This window comes from Lissotriton vulgaris, chromosome 4_1 (assembly GCF_964263255.1).
Source record: "Lissotriton vulgaris chromosome 4_1, aLisVul1.2, whole genome shotgun sequence".
Taxonomy (NCBI): Eukaryota; Metazoa; Chordata; class Amphibia; order Caudata; family Salamandridae; genus Lissotriton; species Lissotriton vulgaris.
This window is the reverse complement of record NC_141691.1, coordinates 390,521,416-390,542,216: the sequence shown is the minus strand read 5'-3', so window position 1 is coordinate 390,542,216 and position 20,801 is coordinate 390,521,416.

Genomic DNA, 20,801 nt, shown 5'->3' with positions numbered 1-20,801 from the left:
CGTAGTAACTACTTCAAATTTGAAAATGCATTTTTCATCCAAATAAAAGGCATCGCTATGGGCTGTCCATACGCACCTGAGATGGCGGTACTGTATATGGCACAATATGAACAAAGATTCATATATGAGGACAATCCATTTGTAGGCCATATAATCCAATGGCTTAGATACATTGATGACGTCTGGCTCCTGTGGCAGGGGAGCCAGACTGATCTAGACCAGTTCTACAATTGGCTAAACTCCAGGCACAGAGACATTGGTTTCTCCATAGAATCCAGTAAAAGTACAATGACGTTTTTGGACATCACAGTAGGCGTCCGCGAAAATATCCTAACAACGACCTTACACAAAAAACTGACAGACAGGAATACAATTCTTCATTTCAAAAGCTCGCATCCACAGTGCCTGAAGGAAAATCTCCCTTTTGGGCAAATGTTGAGAATAAGAAGGAATTGTACTGAAATTTCTGACTTTGATCACCATGCTACAAATTTTTGCGCAGAAATGGCCAAAAGGGGTTACCCAAAAAAACTTCTCAACCATTCCAAAAAACGTGCCAGATGCACCCCGAGAGAGAATCTTCTGGTAAAAAAAGAAAAAAATGAATTGACGGAGCTGGTGTGTGTCACAACTTTTGGGTCACACACAAATCAGTTCAAACGCATTATTTTAAAAAATTGGCATCTATTGGAAGATTTGCCAAGTCCATTAAAGAAACCCATTTTTGCCATACGCAAAAATAGAAGCATTGGCCAACAATTGATTCGAGCAGACAGTTACATTCCTAAACCCAAAAGTGATTTGATTTCGCAATGGAACCTAAAACCAATAAGCGGGCACCATAAGTGTGGCAACTGTATATCGTGTTCCTCCACCTTAGAAGGTAATACGTTTGACCATGACGGGGTCACATGGAAACATGACATGTTCACAAATTGTCGTACAAAAAATGTCATCTATGCCGTGGTTTGTCCCTGTGACAAAGTGTACATAGGCAAAACCAGTCAATCTGTCAATTCCCGCATCACACAACATCGATCCCGAATAAAGAAAAAGGTGTGCTCTGCACCCATGGTTGAACATTTTACAAATCACAACCATGGTGAAAATGAGTTTAAATGGACGGTCCTCACATGGGCAGATCCTAAACAGTATGCACATGACATGGAGGCGGCACTACTAAGAAAGGAGGCTTATCTCATTATGAAATTTAACACTGTCAATAATGGGCTAAATGTACTCAGTGAAGTTACCAGAATTTAACTCCCCTTCTCCCCCCTACAATTCCACAAACTACAAGTACCATAATTCCTAGCGAGAGGGCCCCCGCGCTGATTGGTTCACTGTACCATGTGACCACCAAACACAACTTAGCCTGGTTCACTCGTGGCGGCGAGCTGTTGTGTCCTCCTTGATTCCAAAAGACAACGCGGTTATCCATTAACAAGAGGTAAGACCCGCTCTGGGTTTTGCGCATACACGCGCTCACACTCGGGCGCAACCGGGTTGTAACCTGCCTGGTTCCCTTTTCTCGTAGGATTTATTCCTGACCAAGACCCCTGCCCTCAAGCACGCGGGAGACCCGAAACCCTGAGGGTCATAATTCACGGTAAGACGCCCCCCGGCGTGCAACCGAATTCTTTTTCGTTCGTTTTGATAAACACAGACAGGGCATCTTGAACTTCCCGCCTGTCTTCTTTTTCACAGGACACGTTTAAGAAACAACCAACTCTTGAAAACAGTAAGCAATCCATTTTTTCTTTCTCTTTTGGGGTTCAGATAATCCACCCGTCCTCGCTAAGACCACAAAAAATATTTTTTGTATTTGTAGAATTTGTACAAAAGGGGCATCATTGAACTGAGATCCGTATCCTCCAGGCCTCGACCCCGGAGCGGCTGCTCCTCACAGAGGTAACCTTTTCTGGCCATATAAATGTACTTCTGTAGTGCCAGCCTATATTTTATCACAAAAACTCACCTGGCCAATGTCACTACATTGCAGGTTGACGCCCACGGCATTTGATGACATATGATGACTACTCTTTAAAAGACTCAAATGACCACAACCCATTGGTCACATAAGGTATGCTGCATCGGACGATGCACTTAATTGGAAAAAGCTCCGTTTTTATATGTGCTCCAAACTAAATCCAATTCCCTGTTCTTTCTCCCAAAACAGTACTTATGGATAAACTCCACGCCCTGATGAGAATCCGATGAATCACACATTGGCATTCGAAACGCGTTGGCATTTAGCGTCTATGTTTTCGCCCTAAACTAGTGGCTTGTCTTCATTGGTTATTTCCTGTATTCACACAATCACGACAATACAACAAATAGCATCACAGGAAGTAGGGCTGGTATTGAATAAAACATACCCCCCAAACGTTCATTATCCGATTTGACTGCATGAAAGTCTGTCCTTTACTGTTTTTTAGATAATTGCTCATCACTGTGTACAATAGATATGCACATTGTTTTGATATGTTGATTATAATTTACACAATTGTTACACACACTTGTCTTTTGTGCTTTTTCCCTCACAAAAAATGTTTGTAGTGGGTTTTATGTGAAGTTGACTATGTATTCTTTTCTGTCGTAAATGATGTACAATTTCTGAATTTTTCAAAAATAATAGACATAAATCAAGTGTCTGAGACAACTAACAGTGTGGTTTTCTCTTTTCACTCATTAATTGTTGTAATTATGTATACAGAGGCATAGGTAAATTTCCCCTTTTGGTAGAAGCACCACCAGCATATTACTTAGCCCCTCATTGCGGCGCCACTGTCAGCCGTTCCCTGGCGGCGGTGCAATGGTGGTCCGACCCCCAAAGTCGTAATTGGGCAGTCAGACCACCGGTACAGTGGTGGCTGGATTGCACTGCTGCACCCTGCGAGTCTGGTGTCCTCAGACCGCCAGACTCGTAATTTGGCCCTTAGAGGAAGTGTAGGATACGAGCCACACAATTCAGCAGACGAGTGATAAGGATGTGGTATGTTGCCAGTGAGGCATTTTGTAGTACATTGTCTCGCATATATTACTAAAGTCTTGAGTGGTAGCTTGCTATCATTTATAGTCAGCACATTTTCCATTGAAATGGCCACTAAATATGCACATACATTTTTCTGGTTAAACTATATACTACACATACACTTTGACATTCAAATTGCATTAATATTAGGCCAACTTAATTAATTATGACATGTTAATTTGAGTGTTTACTTATAATAGACAAGTGTAGTTACCTACTACAAATGATGTGGTAAATGTGAAAATCGAGTTTCACAAATATTTATCATTTGTGCATCACCAAGTAATCAATCCATCAATCATATCATGTGTAAAGCGCACTACTCACCCATGAGGGTCTCAAGGCACTGGGGTGGGGAATGCTGCTACTGCTCGAAAAGCCAGGTCTTGAGGAGTTTTCTGAAGGTCAGCAGGTCTTGGGTCTGCCGTAGGTGGATGTGGGGGGTGTTCCAGGTCTTGGTGGCGAGGTGGGAGAACAATCTGCCACCGAAGGTCGCTCTTCGGAAGCGGGGGACTGTGGCGAGAGCGAGGTCGGCAGAGCAGAGCTGGAGGGTGGGGGTGAAGAAGCTGAGTTGTCTGTTGAGGTACGTTGGTGCGGTGTTGTGAAGTGCCTTGTGTGCGTGGGTGAGGAGCTTGAAGGTTATCCTCTTGTTGACCGGGAGCCATTGCAGGTCTCTCAGGTGGGGTGTGATGCGGCTGCTGGCGAGGGATGTCGAGGATCAGGCGTGCATGTCAGATAGATCAAAGCACTCTTACCTGCGTTCTCACGATCCCTTACCTGTAAGGTGCTTTGATTGGTTTTGCAGAGACGCTATGGGCCAAACTCCCAGAAACCCTACCTACAACCTGTGATCTTTCTTTTCACACTAGGGTGATGGATAGAAGTCAGGGAGAGAGGCCGGAATCTGACGCTATTATGTTCTTGTAGTCGACCTGCGGAGCAACAAGAACCTTCTTATCTTTATCTTTTTTTGTTCTCTTTCTTACTTTTAAAGCTCTCTTTTTACTTAGTTCTATCGGCTTCGCGTCCTGGAAGTAGTCTTCTGATGAAGTTTTTTGAAGAGATGTTGTTCTCTAACGTCCGAAGGTGGTTGAACTGTCCGCCCCCGATCTTTTAAGTTGAATGTAAGAATGTTCTGCATAAAACAACAGAATAAATAATTTGCACTTTCCTTTTAGAATTGTTTTACCTCTTAATCAAAACTACCGTTAAATCTACTCACTTATCATTCCCCAGTTGTTGTTCACACGACTTCTCACTTAGGAATAAAGATTTAGTGCATATTCTAAAACATCATGGCTAATAAACATCTTATTTTCTAAACAACGTTGAATTAAAATTCCAGGAATAAAGTCTAAAAAAATGATTCCAATTTTCTTTCTTTAGCTAGAATGTCCAACAAGTATTCTTTTGCTAGCGCTGGGCGCCTTTTCTCAGAAAAATAAATGTTACTTAGCTTTTCTTCTTTTCAATGAAAAAACTGCAGCGAGGCGATTTTCAGATAAGACACCGAAGACTCAGGCCTGGATTCCGTTTCTAGGATCTCTGATGAAGATATCCCAGACGCGATGTTCCTCCGAGGCAGAAACTGGAAGACTAAGCACCTTCTAGACTCCTGGGTGTGGCTTTTACAGCCCTGCCACACCCCAGGATGTTCTAGAAGACGCACGCGTCACTTTTGCCCTTACTCTGTGTTGCACATCACACAGAGTGCAAGTTTTAAACGCGCCTCTTTTTTTCTTTGTTTGCCGGTTTTGTCCGTAATCATTTCACAATGCCCAGAGCATGGCTCACATTTATCCTCTATAAACGTCAGTCAAAGGCACAAATACTTTAATGTGAAACCTGCACATTTTCAGCAGATAATGACATGTTTAATACACAACAAGCATTGGCACAAAACACATTTTACTAAATAAACTAAGTACACGAATATAACTGGAGTGCTGGATGCACGGGACAGGGGTGGGTTTCAAGAAAGAAGAAAGCCTTGGATTATTCCTTGTTATAGGTTTAACTCAGGATTATATCAAAGGAAGGAGTAGTGACTGTTGAATCATGACAGTACCCTCCCCGTAGAATCCCCCCTAATACCGTGGGAACTGGTTTTGGTTTTTCTGGGTATCTGTTATGAAAGGTTTTTAAGCACTGGGGAGAATTTCTCAAATTAGCAAGGGGTTCCCAAGAGTGGTCTTCAGGGCCGTAACCTTTCCAATCTACAAGATAGAACAATTTGCCTTTAATTCTTTTGGAATCAAGTACTGCCTTTACTTCATATTCCGGTATACCGTCCACCTCTACCTCTGGAGGACGACTCAACAATCTGGTTTCTGGATTGCATGGTTTAAGTAGAGAGACATGAAATACTGGATGGATTCGATAAGTAGTTGGCAATTTCAATTTCATGCTAACAGGATTTATAACTTTCTCTATAGTGAAAGGACCTATGAATCGTGGACGAAAGTTTTTATGGCATTTTAATTTTAAGTTTTTTGTAGCCAACCAAACCTTGTCACCTACTGAATAAAGTGGTGGTTTAGAGCGATGTTTGTCTGCAAATTTCTTTTGAGTCTCCTTTGCAAGAACTAAATGTTGTTGAGCTTTTTGTTGAACTGAAACCAAATGGTTTACATAATCAGTGACTGCTGGAGTGACTGTTACCTTTTTACCTACACCTAACATGTCTTTTGGATGAAAACCATGAACACTGAAGAAAGGAGACATACCAATTGAGGAATGATCAGAATTGTTGTAAGCGAATTCTGTAGCCCATAAAACATCAGACCATTCCTGATCATAAGTGGCCAGCAAACATCGCAAGAATTGTTCAATTGTTTTATTTGTGCGTTCTGTTAATACGTCAGTTTGTGTATGATAGCTAGATGATAAACGCACTTCCATGTTCAGAGACTTTCCTAGGTTTTGCCAAAAATGCGACACAAACTGAGATCCCCTGTCCGAGAGTACTACCGAAGGAATTCCGTGTAGCTTAACAATTTGTGTTACAAAAATGTGTGCTAACTCAACAGCCGAAGGAAGCTTTTTTAGGGGAATAAAATGAGCGTATCTAGAAAAATGATCTACAACAGTTAAAATGGTGGTAAAACCAGACATAGTACGAGGCAATTCTACAATGAAATTAAGAGATACAGTATGCCATGGTTGTGGCGGTATTGGCAGAGGCAAAAGTAAACCATACGGGGATTGATGAGTTGCTCTGTTTTGACTGCAGATTGCACAAGTTTCTACATATTTTTGGATGTCTTTGAGCATAGTTGGACACCAAAACTACCTTTTAATTGATTGGTACATTTTCGTTACACCAGGATGGATTGACAAAATTGAATCATGGTAGATTTGTAACACCTTTTCCTGTAAAGATTCATTAGGAACAAACATCTGGTCATTCATACATAAAACATTTTCTTTCCATTGCAATAACGGATAAGCCTTATTCCATTCTTCCTTTGATTGATTTTTTAGAACTTTTTCTATGTCCGACAAAACTTCAGAGTCAATAAGTCCTATTTGAAAACGCTCCGCAGGAATAATTGGATGAACAGTTTCTTTTTTAACACTCAAATCATCGCTTATACCTATTCTGGATAATGCATCAGCCTTGTTATTATCTTTACCAGGGCGATAAGTGATGATAAAATCATAATCATTAAAGAACAGAGTCCAACGCAATTGACGAGGAGACAAAGCCTTATATGGCCCGGATGGCCGCCAACCCCTCCCAACACCAATTCCCCAAGGGGAGGAGACAGACACAGGTTTGAGCTTTTGGAAGGCGGGGGTTACCCCCCCGGCCGTATTTATTAAAATATGAAACAAAATTTAAAACATTAAATTAAAACGTTTCATGAATTATGTACAATTTTACTTTCATTACATTTTGATGAAGACATGTTCTTTGGCTAACCTTAACAGATCTCTAATACAAAGGTTTCCTAGCCGAGTCTAGCATCCTGAAAATGCATACATTCTAAATTAAAATTGTACATCCTAGCATTAAGGGCCAAAGGCAAGGTCTTAACCGGTGTCAGATCCCTAATACCAAACTCCCGCCCTCACGGTGTGAGTGGCGCATGCGCAGAGGACTTTACCCTCGTTGCCAACTGTAACTTCCCTTGTCATGGGGGCCCCCTTTCACTCAACGCCATCTTAAAGGTCGTCCGAGTTCCCGTGTGAGGTATCTGTAAGAAGGACAGCGTGGACTCCCCCCCCTTCCCCACACTCTCTTCCGCCGTCGTGGATATCCGGCCCCTGGGAAATTCGTAGGAGGGGCATCTAGCTGTCTCCCCCCTGGGAGGGGCCTATGGCCGTCTCCCCCTAGGCGACCCCTCCGTAGTGGGTGCTGCCTCCCCGTGGGAGGGCCCAATATCCGCCTCCCCCCGGGCGCTCCCATCCATTCTGGGTGGCACCCCCCCTAGGGACCTTGAAATTACTGCTCACCGATCATGACCTTACCGCCCGACCAAAAAATAAAAACGACAGTTGTTTTACCTACTAAGGAAAGAAAAAAATCGCCTAATCTGAAACAGCTTGACGATTCATCCACTTTTCATTTCTATAAAGGGAAAAAAGTCCTAAAGCAGAAGACAATTTCATTATGTGATACACTCCTTTACCTTTCTACTAAGGAAAAAAGGCCTATACACATTTATCAATCCCAAGGCATACATAAATGCTGAAAAACGTGACTGCATCTCTTTAATACAATCGGATATCACAACAATTACTTTATGCAAACAAACATTGCAAGAGGGGCTGGTGGGTGGGTCAAAATTTGCCGCTTGTTCCGTCGAGGGCTGACGAGCAACGAGAGGTGCAGCCTTCAGAGCACTGGAACAAGAGGACGCTTCTTTGGATTCCCGCTCTATTTATCCGTCTGCGAGAGGGCGGGGACCCTCCTCAGGTACGCCCACTGGGCGCGGTCTTCCGGGCGGGTGTCTAGGACAACCCCTTCTGGGCGGGAAGGGCGTGCTCCGGCTACGCCACTTTGGGCATACCAGCCGAACCACGCCCCCCGCCCAAAATGGTTTCCCGGGGGATCGGGGCACCCATCCATACGTTCGGGGGGACCGAGTGGTCTTCCCTTTCCATATGGCCGGGATGCCCGCCACCCCCTCCCAACACCAATTCCCCAAGGGGAGGAGACAGACACAGGTTTGAGCTTTTGGAAGGCGGAGGGAGTTACCCCCCCGGCCGAATTTATTAAAATATGAAACAAAATTTAAAACAGTAAATTAAAAAGTTTCATGAATTATGTACAATTTTACTTTCATTACATTTTGATGAAGACATGTTCTTTGGCTAACCTTAACAGATCTCTAATACAAAGGTTTCCTAGCCGAGTCCAGCATCCTGAAAATGCATACATTCTAAATTAAAATTGTACATCCTAGCATTAAGGGCCAACGGCAAGGTCTTAACTGGTGTCAGATCCCTACTACCAAACTCCCGCCCTCACGGTGTGAGTGGCGCATGCGCAGAGGACTTTACCCTCGTTGCCAACTGTAACTTCCCTTGTCATGGGGGCCCCCTTTCACTCGACGCCATCTTAAAGGTCGTCCGAGTTCCCGTGTGAGGTATCTGTAAGAAGGACAGCGTGGACTCCCCCCCCTTCCCCACACTCTCTTCCGCCGTCGTGGATATCCGGCCCCTGGGAAATTCGTAGGAGGGGCATCTAGCTGTCTCCCCCCTGGGAGGGGCCTATGGCCGTCTCCCCCTAGGCGACCCCTCCGTAGTGGGTGCTGCCTCCCCGTGGGAGGGCCCAATATCCGCCTCCCCCCGGGCGCTCCCATCCATTCTGGGTGGCACCCCCCCTAGGGACCTTGAAATTACTGCTCACCGATCATGACCTTACCGCCACACGCCGGATAGTTGACCGACTTTCCGGCCCCCCACACCTCCTAAAGGTCATGCCTCCTCAAACCCCTTAGCCATGCTATGAAGTCTCCTATAAGTAAATCATTCCCCACCCTGGACAGTGAGGAAATATAAATTTTATGGTCAAGAAATGTTCCCTAACGTGTACCCCACTGTCTCCATGTACGAGCTTAAAGTACATGTAACTTCCCTCCTGTGCCAGCTATGAAGACGCAAATACATTTGCGTCCAACGTTAACATGTCCTCTTTCAGATCCACCCTGAATGGGTCGGATATTCCGTTCCTAAATGTGCCTTGCCACCGTCTTTGTATGGTGCACTTTCACGTGTTTCTGGCTCTGTGCGAGCTAGGCCCTGTTTTCTGTCATTGAGCCTCTTTTCAAAAGCGTCTCTGCCTCCTGAAACTGCAACGTGGGATGCCCCCACCCGTGAACTCTGTCCTACTCCCTGCGACGCGAGCGGAGCCTGGCTTGGCCTGCCTGCCTGCCAAAGACAGTATTTTACCTTCATGCTATCAGTATAGCCAAGCTCAGCTTCCCGAAAACACATTCCAGTCCAGCAGAATAGATACACAAATCCCCGGCTGCAGAGCAAAGGGCCCGGCCTCTCTGTCTCCATGCAAGTAATTCATAGCTCCCGTCACCATGGTAGGCCCATGACCCCCTCGCTCTACACACAGACACGTAGGCACATATGCACGCATTCATAGTCAGTATAGGATAGCCTCTGCCCAAGAGACCTTTCCTTCTAGATAATATGGTTCCCAAACATTAGATATCAGATATGATATAGGTACGAGTTGATCTGACATGCCAGACTTCTGTCTCTTTCCTCTAGTGTAAATGTCAAGTCCCCTGCACCCTCCAGCTTTACGTCAATCACACGTCATGCAGCTGCGCGCGCATCCAGACTTCAGATTTCTGCTGACATTGCAAGATTCTGCTATGTACCTACCCACTTGTGACACTTTCATATGACGTCTTCTAGCACACACCTCTGTACACGCCCTAGTTCCCGCCTTCTGATTACGTATTGCTAACGCGTGTGTGTTCTTATCTTGTTTCTCTCAGCTGTTACGCCTTCTGCATTGATTTTCATTATGTGCATTAAGTATAAAAGTTATGTATTGTCAATAAAGTATGCTCTATCCCTTCCTGAACCCCAGTGGTGTCAGGAATCCGATATCCGGTTCTAGAACCATTCCTTTTGAAGGAATAAAACCCCTAAGAACTCTAACACCACGGACTCTGCGTCTTTCTTTCTTTCCGATTGAGTTATTTTATTTTATTTTAAGTACTTACCTGCATAGAAATTAGGACGGTAATTAAATATTTACCACATTAATCTGGCGCCCGAATAGGGACCCCTCCCCCACCCCACGCGCCGGTTGGTGCGTTGCAGCCTTGGCCCCCTGCCGCAGTCGAGACGGACACTTACGCGTACCCGCAGGATTTCCTGTATCTCCCTCAGGCCCACGGAGGTGACGGAGACTGTGATCAGCACCCAGACGAGGCGGTGAGGAGTGCGGAGGATCCCGACCAGAGCCTAGCCGAAAGAAGCAAGGTCCGAGGTGTCAAGAGGCCCACCAGTTCCGAAGTATCCACGTATCGAGTCGAGTCGAGTCCAGTCCGGTTCAGTCCAGTCGAGTTTTCCGAGGCCTTCTGTTCCGTGCTTCCCGGTGAGTACCGTTGCTGGGGACGCATCTAGACGGGTGCATTATTATGCATCCGGTAAAGACGGGTTTGGGTACACAAACACGGTCTGCACTGTTTTAGACAGTGTATCTGTGCTGTTTAGCAGTACATAAAGTATTCAAGGTTTCAATTTTTGTTCTCGTTTTTCTGAAACTCAAAGGTAGTTCATATGTGTTCAAATGTTTCATGTGATAAATGTCGTGGTATGAGTGACTGTTTGATGTATATTACTGTGCTCTTGTGTAACTGGCTGTGTTCAGAGTAAGTAACAAGTATCGAGTGTTCAGTACCAAGTAACAAGATGCCGTTTTTCAATAAATTAAGACAGATAGGAACTAGGAAAGGGATACTAGAGGAAGAAATTCCTATTCCCCCTAGGGATACTCCTGGAAATTTTATGTACCATAAGCATGGCATAGATGCCATACTGTATCTAGATTTATGGGCCGATTATACCAAGCACCTAGAAGAGAGACACCGCTGGCCTGCTACCGGAACATGGGATGCCGGGTGCATCATGAGAGTAGAGGAAGCACTATGGAAAAAGATAGCCAGACAGTCCCAGAAAGATGCCATAGAATTGTGGCGTAAAGAATCACATAAGCGTACAGAAAAAGCACTCCGAAAAGCTGAGAAACATAGAGAAGAGTCAGATGAAGTCCGAGAGAACGAATTAGTTATTGAAGGTATCCGAGTAAAAGCAGAACAAGTAGACCGCATGCGAAACACTCTTGCCAATGGCATGTATTTAGTGACCGAGGGTCCGCCTAAGGACACTCCAGAAATACCGAAAGATCTGCCGCCACCATTGGTTCCGACTAAAGTAAGCCACAGGACCACAAAAGACATATACCTTGCCTCCTATCTATTCGATGTAGCTCCCGCTTACACCAATTCACGTACTAATGTACCGCCTACTGACGGTGACGGTGGTGGCAACCCACCCCGAGACAATGCCCAGCCCGTACCGCAACAGAGTTCACCTGCCCGAAATCCTGTTCCACCTGTTCCTCCACCTTCACCACTTCCAACACCTAAGATGAATACACTGAATCCGTTTGGGCCTGACCCTGGTAAAACACCAGTTCAGTTACTTACACAGACTCCACAGACAAGTCATGCTCAAGCCTCCGCCTCAGGAGGTGCGACAGGAGGTCTCCAGACCCCGCCACAAACACATAGGTTAAACCTTAGGGACATATTAAAGCAACGTACACCCCGAACACCAAGTTTCGACATGCTTAAGGAACCTCTTCCAATTTGCAGATACGATCCAGTACCCGGTAAAGACGACAGGATGTTGTTAGCATCTCTACGCTTACGAAAAGTTACAGATTACTTAATGTTATTCCCAGGAATGACTGAATACCTAGATAGAATATACCATTTTATCCAGACTGGGGAAGATCCTGAAAGTATTAAAGAGGACCTGGCTCACCAGAAAGTTGACACTCAAGGTTGTATATTACGCTTCTTCATAAACTGTTTAATAAGAGAACGAGACAGGCCTGGGGTAGACCAGGACGAGATGGATGCACTAAACAAGTGGGGTCAGAATATAGCCGATGGAAAACACGATAAACAGAATTGTATAGCAAGTATGTATAAAAAGATCAGGAAAGAAGTAATAGAAATACACGAAAGAAAGGAACAAGAAAAGGAAAGAGATAGTGACAGGAATAACTCCTCCGAGGAGGACGAACCAGAGGAACAAGACTCGGCTAAAGGAATAATAGCATATGTAGGTAAGGGAAATTACCTTAAGAAAGGCATTCGCCCAGAAAGCAAGAGAGTTTTTCTCTCTGGCATCTCGAAAACGAGTTCTCCCGAATATCTGTTTCAGGCTACCGATAAAATTCTTCAAGAACGAATCGGGTACCATGTACTCAATTCTATGGATGAACAAGAACTAGCCCGGTCAGCAGTACTATGGGCTGACAATCCTAGCACATATAATAATGATACAGTAGCGCAGACATTTTTGAACCTTTCCCCAGACGAGCAGAAATTAGCTGGTATGTACATGATTCAGCACCTCATCACGTTATACAGACATCAACATTCTGATCCAGGTCCTTTACCTGATACATTAGAAGCACTGCTTATGAATAGATGGAGAGGCCTAAGTACCAAGTTAATTCAAATAATTCTAGAACAACGGCACAGATATAACGCTTTCTTAGGCCCACAATACGTTCCAGCTCCGCCCCCAGAAAGAAAAGAAATGTTTCATTTTGACAGGCAGAATCCTTTACGAGAAGTACACCCAGTTATGAATGCCGATAATACCCTACGACGTGTGTTTGTGTACACACCTTTAACAAAGTTGGAATTATTGGAAATGAAGAAACTAGTGCCCTGTCACGATAAAGACCCTGCAGGTTTTCACCGAGAACTTAAGGACATGTTACTCATGGGAGAGTACACGTATACGGATATTATGAAATTGTTAAAAGTACTGCTACCCACGGGTATTTACGAGAAATTAAAGGAAAAAGAATGGGAGGTGGGAGACAAAAAGATTATTTGGACTGAAATAGAAGCCGAGGAAAATGGTCGTACTCCAGGGCTAGGCCTTGGGGACAAAGCTAAAGCATTACCAGGTTTAATAGTACAGGTTCTGCCAAGATTACTGACAACTAAAAAGGAAGACTGGGACGCGATCTCAGCTTGTAAACAGAAACACGATGAAGATACTAGTGACTTCTATTCAAGATTCGAGAAATGTTTTATTATTAATAGTGGCCTGAAACCAAGCAGCGAGTCATACCCACACCTTTTTGTATGCAAATTAGTCGAGAATTCCCTGACACAGGTTAAGAATCGTGTATATAAAGTCGAAAGTACATGGCAAGCAAATACGCCATCTCAGATGTTACAAATGTTACAATATCACCAGAACAGAATTAGAGAAGAGCAAGAACATGAACATAGACGTATGAAAGACACGAAAATGAAAATGCTAGTTGCCCAGTCAGTCCCAGCTGACGGTCAGAAAAAGGGTGTGACCCAGACAAGTAATTCAGCAGCTCCTGTTAAAGGGACATGCAACTATTGCAAGCAGCCAGGCCACTACGTAAATGAATGTCCAGTCCTGAAACACAATATAGCAACAGGTAAAACTAAAGAAAAACCGCGTCAGCTTAGACAAGACCAGGTCCAGCAACAGACTTCGCAGAATATACAGCCTATGCATGCTTCCCCACATGCAGCACAGACCGTAGCGGTATCACAGCCACAGCCCATTGCCGCGACCCAGCAAGTTTCACAGCAGATGTACCAGTATGCCCAATCTGATTATCCCGATTATCAGCGATACACATGAAATAGCCTAGAGAGGGAGGTTGGCTTGCCTCTGATTGAGATTCCTGTAGATCAAGAGGGTCCTTATGTACATAGTCAAGTATTAGGAAAAGACAGAAAGTTTCTAATTGACACAGGGGCAAGTCGCACCACAATCAGTCACGACGAAGTTCCAGGGGCACCCCTCTCAGGCTCACAGAATGTTTCCCTTGGTTTTTCAGGACAGCCTATTGTAAATGAAGTATCAGAACCCGTTTCCCTAGCAGTAGGTCCATTATCACGTGTTACAGACCTGTTACTCACGAAGTCATGTCCAGAAAACTTATTAGGTATCAAGACACTGAAGGCTCTAGGAGCAGTGATATGTTGTTCTCCGGAAGGAGTTAGACTTTTCCTACGTGACTTTAAGGGTCACTATGTATTACGAGAGTTTGATGTCAGATTGAAAAATGTACCGAAACACCTGTGGGCACAAGGCCCAACCGATGTAGGTTGTATGCACATTACACCATACCGTGTTACACTCAAACAAGGAGTTGTTTTACCCCGAATCAGACAATACAAGTTACCACCTGATGCTGTAGTGGCTTTACTGGAAATCATTGAAGAGCTGATTGCCCAAGGAGTGGTCGTAGAGACCGACTCCAATATCTGTAATTCCCCTATCATTCCGATTCTTAAACGTACTGATCCCAATGCACCACCAGTATATCGGCTGGTGATTGATTTACGAGAACTGAACAAATGCATTGTACCACAGTATCCTGTGGTTCCCGACATCTCATCCTTATTGACTGCTATTGATTCAGAAGCGACGTTCTTTACTGTAATTGACCTCAAGAACGCCTTCTTCAGTGTACCCATTGATCCAGAGAGCCAATATCTCTTCGGATTCAGTTTAAATGGCCGAAGCTTCAAATTTTCACGCGCACCTCAAGGATTCACAGAAAGCCCCAGCATCTATAGCCAAGCACTGAAAAGACAACTTGACTGTATCCAAATGCCAGTTAACACTGCCTTACTCCAGTACGTCGATGATCTGCTGATCACCGCACGAAGTGAACTTGAATGTGAACAAGCATCGCTGATAGTTTTACACTTTCTGGCTGACAAGGGACACAAGGTGTCTCCTTCGAAGCTGCAATTCTGTATTCAGCAAGTAGTGTACCTTGGGCACTTGCTGAACAAGTGGGGGAGACAGCTCACATCTGATCGCATTCAGTTAATCGTACAGTTACCACAACCCAAGACACAAAAGGAAGTACGGGCCTTTATAGGCCTCACCTCGTACTGCAGACAATGGATTCCTCAGTATGCATTTCTAGCTAAACCACTGATACAGTTGACGACACAGGAGGCAGCGATTTCGACTGTCCTCCCTTGGACTCTGGAACATACGCAGGCTTTTGAGGAATTAAAGAAAGCTTTATGTCAAGCACCAGTTCTAGCGACACCATGTTACAGCCAACCTTTTACACTTTTTGTTACAGAACGTGATGGTACAGCGTTGTCTGTCCTCACACAAGATCAAGCAGGTTCACATAAGCCTTGTGCTTATTTTTCAAGTACATTGGATCCAGTGGCCCAGGCCCTACCTGCGTGCCTAAAATCAGTTGCAGCGACAGTCTTAGCAATCAGACAAAGCGATTCAATAGTATTAGGACATCAGTTGACAGTACAAGTTCCCCATTCTGTAGAAGTCCTTCTAAACCGAACACAGACTCAACACCTGACTATAGCACGACTGACAGGTTATGAACTGACACTATTCCAGCCACACATAGAAATCAGACGTTGTAACATTTTAAATCCTGCCACGTTGTTACCCTCGGTTATGACAGATTCAACCCCGCATGATTGTATAGAAATCATTAATGCAGTAACAAAGCCCCGACGAGACTTAACAGATGTTGCACTGACAAATCCCGACCTGACACTTTACGTGGACGGTTCATGTCTGAGAACAAGTACAGGAGAATTAGTGGCCGCATATGCAGTGACCACCGAAACTGAAGTCAAAGAAACACACCGTATTGATACACTGTCCGCTCAAGCAGCAGAGCTTATCGCTCTAACTCGAGCCTGTATACTAGCCAAGAACAGAAATGTTAATATATACACAGATTCACGTTATGCTTTCAGAGTTGTACACGACTTCGGAATGTTATGGCAAGAACGAGGTTTCTTGACCTCTCACGGTGCCAAGATCCAACACGGTCCGCTCATTCAAGCACTGTTAGAAGCAATACATCTGCCTTCAGGCATATCCATCATGAAGTGTAAAGCACATACTAAAGTTACTGACTCTATTTCCAAGGGTAACGACCTGGCAGACCAAACAGCAAAACATACCGCATTGACTCACACCCAGGCAACTGATGTGACAAAGACAATAGTACCGACACATTGTATGACAGTTAGGGATCCCACACTAGATGTAATCGATATTCAGACACACGCTACTCCAGACGAAATCAAGAAATGGACTGAGCTAGGAGGGGTCCAGACAGATCAGGGTTGGATGACGAAGGGAAAATCTACATGGTTTCTCCCCGACTCTATGGTTCAAGTCATAATAAATACAGCACATAGTCCAGCACACCTGGGAGAAAAGGCTATGTTCGACAGTTTACAGAATCTCTGGTACAACAAACATTTACGAGCAGCAGCAAAACAGAAAGTGCGTACTTGCATGATCTGTTGTCAGTTCAATCCAGGTAAAAGCGTCCCTGTAGAGCAAGGTGGATTTCATCCTCCCGATCACCCTTTTGAAGTCCTCCAGATGGATTATATCCAGATGGAACGTTGTCGAGGATTCAAGTACGTCCTCGTAGTGGTTTGTGCACTTTCCCGTTGGACAGAAGCATATCCAGTCCCAGATTACACTGCCCCGACCACTGCCAAGCAGCTGGTTCGAGAATTCTTCCCACGGTACGGCTTGCCTCGTATCGTATACTCAGATAACGGACAGCCATTCTCGTCCGAGCTCATGAAGCAGGTTTCACTCCTGCTAGGATATCAGTGGAAATTCCATTGCGTCCGACACCCCGAGGCTGCTGGCCTTGTAGAGAGACACAATCAGACACTGAAAACTCGTCTTGCTAAAGTTTGTAAAGAGAAAGGGGTCGACTGGATAGTCGCCCTGCCAGTTGCACTGTTCTATATGAGGATGGTTCCTCATTCAAGATCAGGGCTATCCCCGTATGAGGTGGTCTTCGGCAGGCCACCAAATATGTGGGGGACGCCCATGCCTAAGAAAATAACCGATGTTGATTGTAATATGCTGACAGATTACCTTGCCTCCTTGATGTCTGCACTCCAATCATGTCGTTCACAGGTTGCCGCAGCCTTTCCCGACAACACTGACGTGAAGCCACACGATGTCCGTCCTGGAGACACTGTGCTGATACGAAATTTCGACAGGAGGAGTCCGCTGGAGCCCCGTTGGCAGGAGCCGAAGCTCGTCCTTCTAACCACGAGGACTGCAATCAAGGTTGAGGGCAGAAAAGGGTGGATACATACAAATCACGTCAAAAAATGTAATGAACTGCTGCTGCCAGAAACTGACTCTTCCACCCCCTCAAAGGACTGCCCAGATTCTAGTGACTTTAAACCTCCCATGGTAGAGAAAACTCCGCAAGAGGAGTACAAGTTGAAATTGCGGTCTAGCAAGTCAGACAGTTTAATTGTTTAAGTCCTCCCCTAGGTGAATCGGTTAAATAGTTTCTGACATGTATCCCCTAGACCCCAATAGAGAGAGAGATAGAGAGAAACAGATCAAGAAGCAACGATATTGCAAATCTCTCAAAAGTTACTGTATTGTTACCTTATGGATTATGTTTTCTTTAAGTCTTACGATTATTGTCACAAGTGTAATTCTACATATATATTTTCCTATTGCTACACGTACACATTCTTCTTCTAATGACACTGCCGAGCATTCTTTTAGTGAGTTACCCCTTCATGAATTGTCCTACCGACTTGCGCTGCGCAACAATACATTCATTAGTATGTTACACCACTCGCATCAGACCAGCAACGCTACAAATTGTTGGATATGTGGCCGACTCCCTCCCTACCAGAAATACAAGGGAGTTCTACCCCTCTTCCCGTACCCGTTCACACACAATGGTTCATGTGGAGCCTGGTTTAGTTTGATTAATGCCTTAGATTCAAATTCCGTAGTTTATCAGGGTAACTGGGTATGGGGAAACCTGAACACAGTTCTGCATAAAATGTGTTATCCTGACAAAGAGGGACTTCCCAGAAGGACAGGGACTGATCTAGAAAATGAAGTATATGGATTAGGAAATTTTACACTTAACCTTATGATTCTAAATGTTGAATCCGAAACCGAGCCAGACTTGCCCACTATGTCAGTACTACCAGTCAAAGGTGAATTATGTATCAGAAAGAAGGGTTCAATACACCTGGGTCATAGTAAATGTACTACCGTGATCGAATTTAGTGATAAGGGCAAGTCCACATTCAAAGCTACACGTCATTCCTATTTCATTTGTGGTCAGACCGTATATATACGTTTGCCTTTAGATTGGGATGGGACCTGTTACATTGGATTCTTACTGCCACCTGTTTTCCTAGCTCCACCAGATTATCATAGAAATTCCCGTCTAGTTCACAGACCCAAGCGGGACCTCCCAATTGTCGACTATACGGAAACGGCATGGGAAACATTCACAGATTTCGATAAAGGTTTCTTTCCCTACTTAGGTGCCATCTTTAATAGTAAGTCTATACGCCACTTGACCAGAACCCTCGAAGCAGTAGTGAAAGAGACTACTTCCGCCCTAGGTAACTTGACTGAGGAACAGTCTGCTATGAGACTTGTCGTTCTTCAAAATCGTCTTGTTATTGACGTCATACTAGCCGATCGCGGAGGAGCCTGTAAGGTCCTCGGGTCAGCTTGTTGCGTTTTCATCCCAGATAATGCTCCGTCCGTATATAAGGCTATTACCCGTCTCCATAAGATAGCTAGTCAGATACATCAGAATCCAGGTACTTGGACTTGGTCCGGTTGGCTCTGGACTACTATTTCAGCCTGGGGATGGAAAATACTGTCACTCCTTGGAACAATACTACTTATAGTGTTCAGTTGCTGTCTATGTTTACAATGTGGGCCAGCGATTTGCGGCTTGTGCGCCACATCCTGTACTCCCCATTCAAGTCAACGTTCTAAAACCCATGTGAAAAAGGATGAGCAGATGATGCTAACTACTCAAATAAATAGATTAATGACGATTGATATATCATGAAGGGTCCGTAGGGAACAAGGAGGGAATGAGGAAATATAAATTTTATGGTCAAGAAATGTTCCCTAACGTGTACCCCACTGTCTCCATGTACGAGCTTAAAGTACATGTAACTTCCCTCCTGTGCCAGCTATGAAGACGCAAATACATTTGCGTCCAACGTTAACATGTCCTCTTTCAGATCCACCCTGAATGGGTCGGATATTCCGTTCCTAAATGTGCCTTGCCACCGTCTTTGTATGGTGCACTTTCACATATTTCTGGCTCTGTGCGAGCTAGGCCCTGTTTTCTGTCATTGAGCCTCTTTTCAAAAGCGTCTCTGCCTCCTGAAACTGCAAGGTGGGATGCCCCCACCCGTGAACTCTGTCCTACTCCCTGCGAGGCGAGCGGAGCCTGGCTCGGCCTGCCTGCCTGCCAAAGACAGTATTTTACCTTCATGCTATCAGTATAGCCAAGCTCAGCTTCCCGAAAACACATTCCAGTCCAGCAGAATAGATAAACAAATCCCCGGCTGCAGAGCAAAGGGCCCGGCCTCTCTGTCTCCATGCAAGTAATTCATAGCTCCCGTCACCATGGTAGGCCCATGACCCCCTCGCTCTACACACAGACACGTAGGCACATATGCACGCATTCATAGTCAGTATAGGATAGCCTCTGCCCAAGAGACCTTTCCTTCTAGATAATATGGTTCCCAAACATTAGATATCAGATATGATATAGGTACGAGTTGATCTGACATACCAGACTTCTGTCTCTTTCCTCTAGTGTAAATGTCAAGTCCCCTGCACCCTCCAGCTTTACGTCAATCACACGTCATGCAGCTGCGCGCGCATCCAGACTTCAGATTTCTGCTGACATTGCAAGATTCTGCTATGTACCTACCCACTTGTGACACTTTCATATGACGTCTTCTAGCACACACCTCTGTACACGCCCTAGTTCCCGCCTTCTGATTACGTATTGCTAACGCGTGTGTGTTCTTATCTTGTTTCTCTCAGCTGTTACGCCTTCTGCATTGATTTTCATTATGTGCATTAAGTATAAAAGTTATGTATTGTCAATAAAGTATGGTCTATCCCTTCCTGAACCCCAGTGGTGTCAGGAATCCGATATCCGGTTCTAGAACCATTCCTTTTGAAGGAATAAAACCCCTAAGAACTCTAACACCACGGACTCTGCGTCTTTCTTTCTTTCCGATTTAGTTATTTTATTTTATTTGAAGTACTTACCTGCATAGCAATTAGGACGGTAATTAAATATTTACCACAACAGGTGAACCCCATCATTCAAATAAAAGTGATCACCCCGAATACACCCATGGGGAATGCTATGCAAATGCGCGGAGCGAAACAATTTCCCAATTTTATTGTTGACCCTCTTTACCGAGTGGTTCAACGCTGACACAGAGAAACCCCCCCGCCAAACTTTCCTGGGGATCATGTGGGACCAGGCGATTGTGCACCCCGGGAGCCTCTTAGCCAACCAGCTGACTGCCGACAAAATGTGTTCCAGTAACACTCGTCTTCCCAGTCTTACCAAGTCATTGCCCCCCAAGTGTACTATGACTATAGATGGCGGTGACCTTTGCCGCCCTAAGAGACCCTC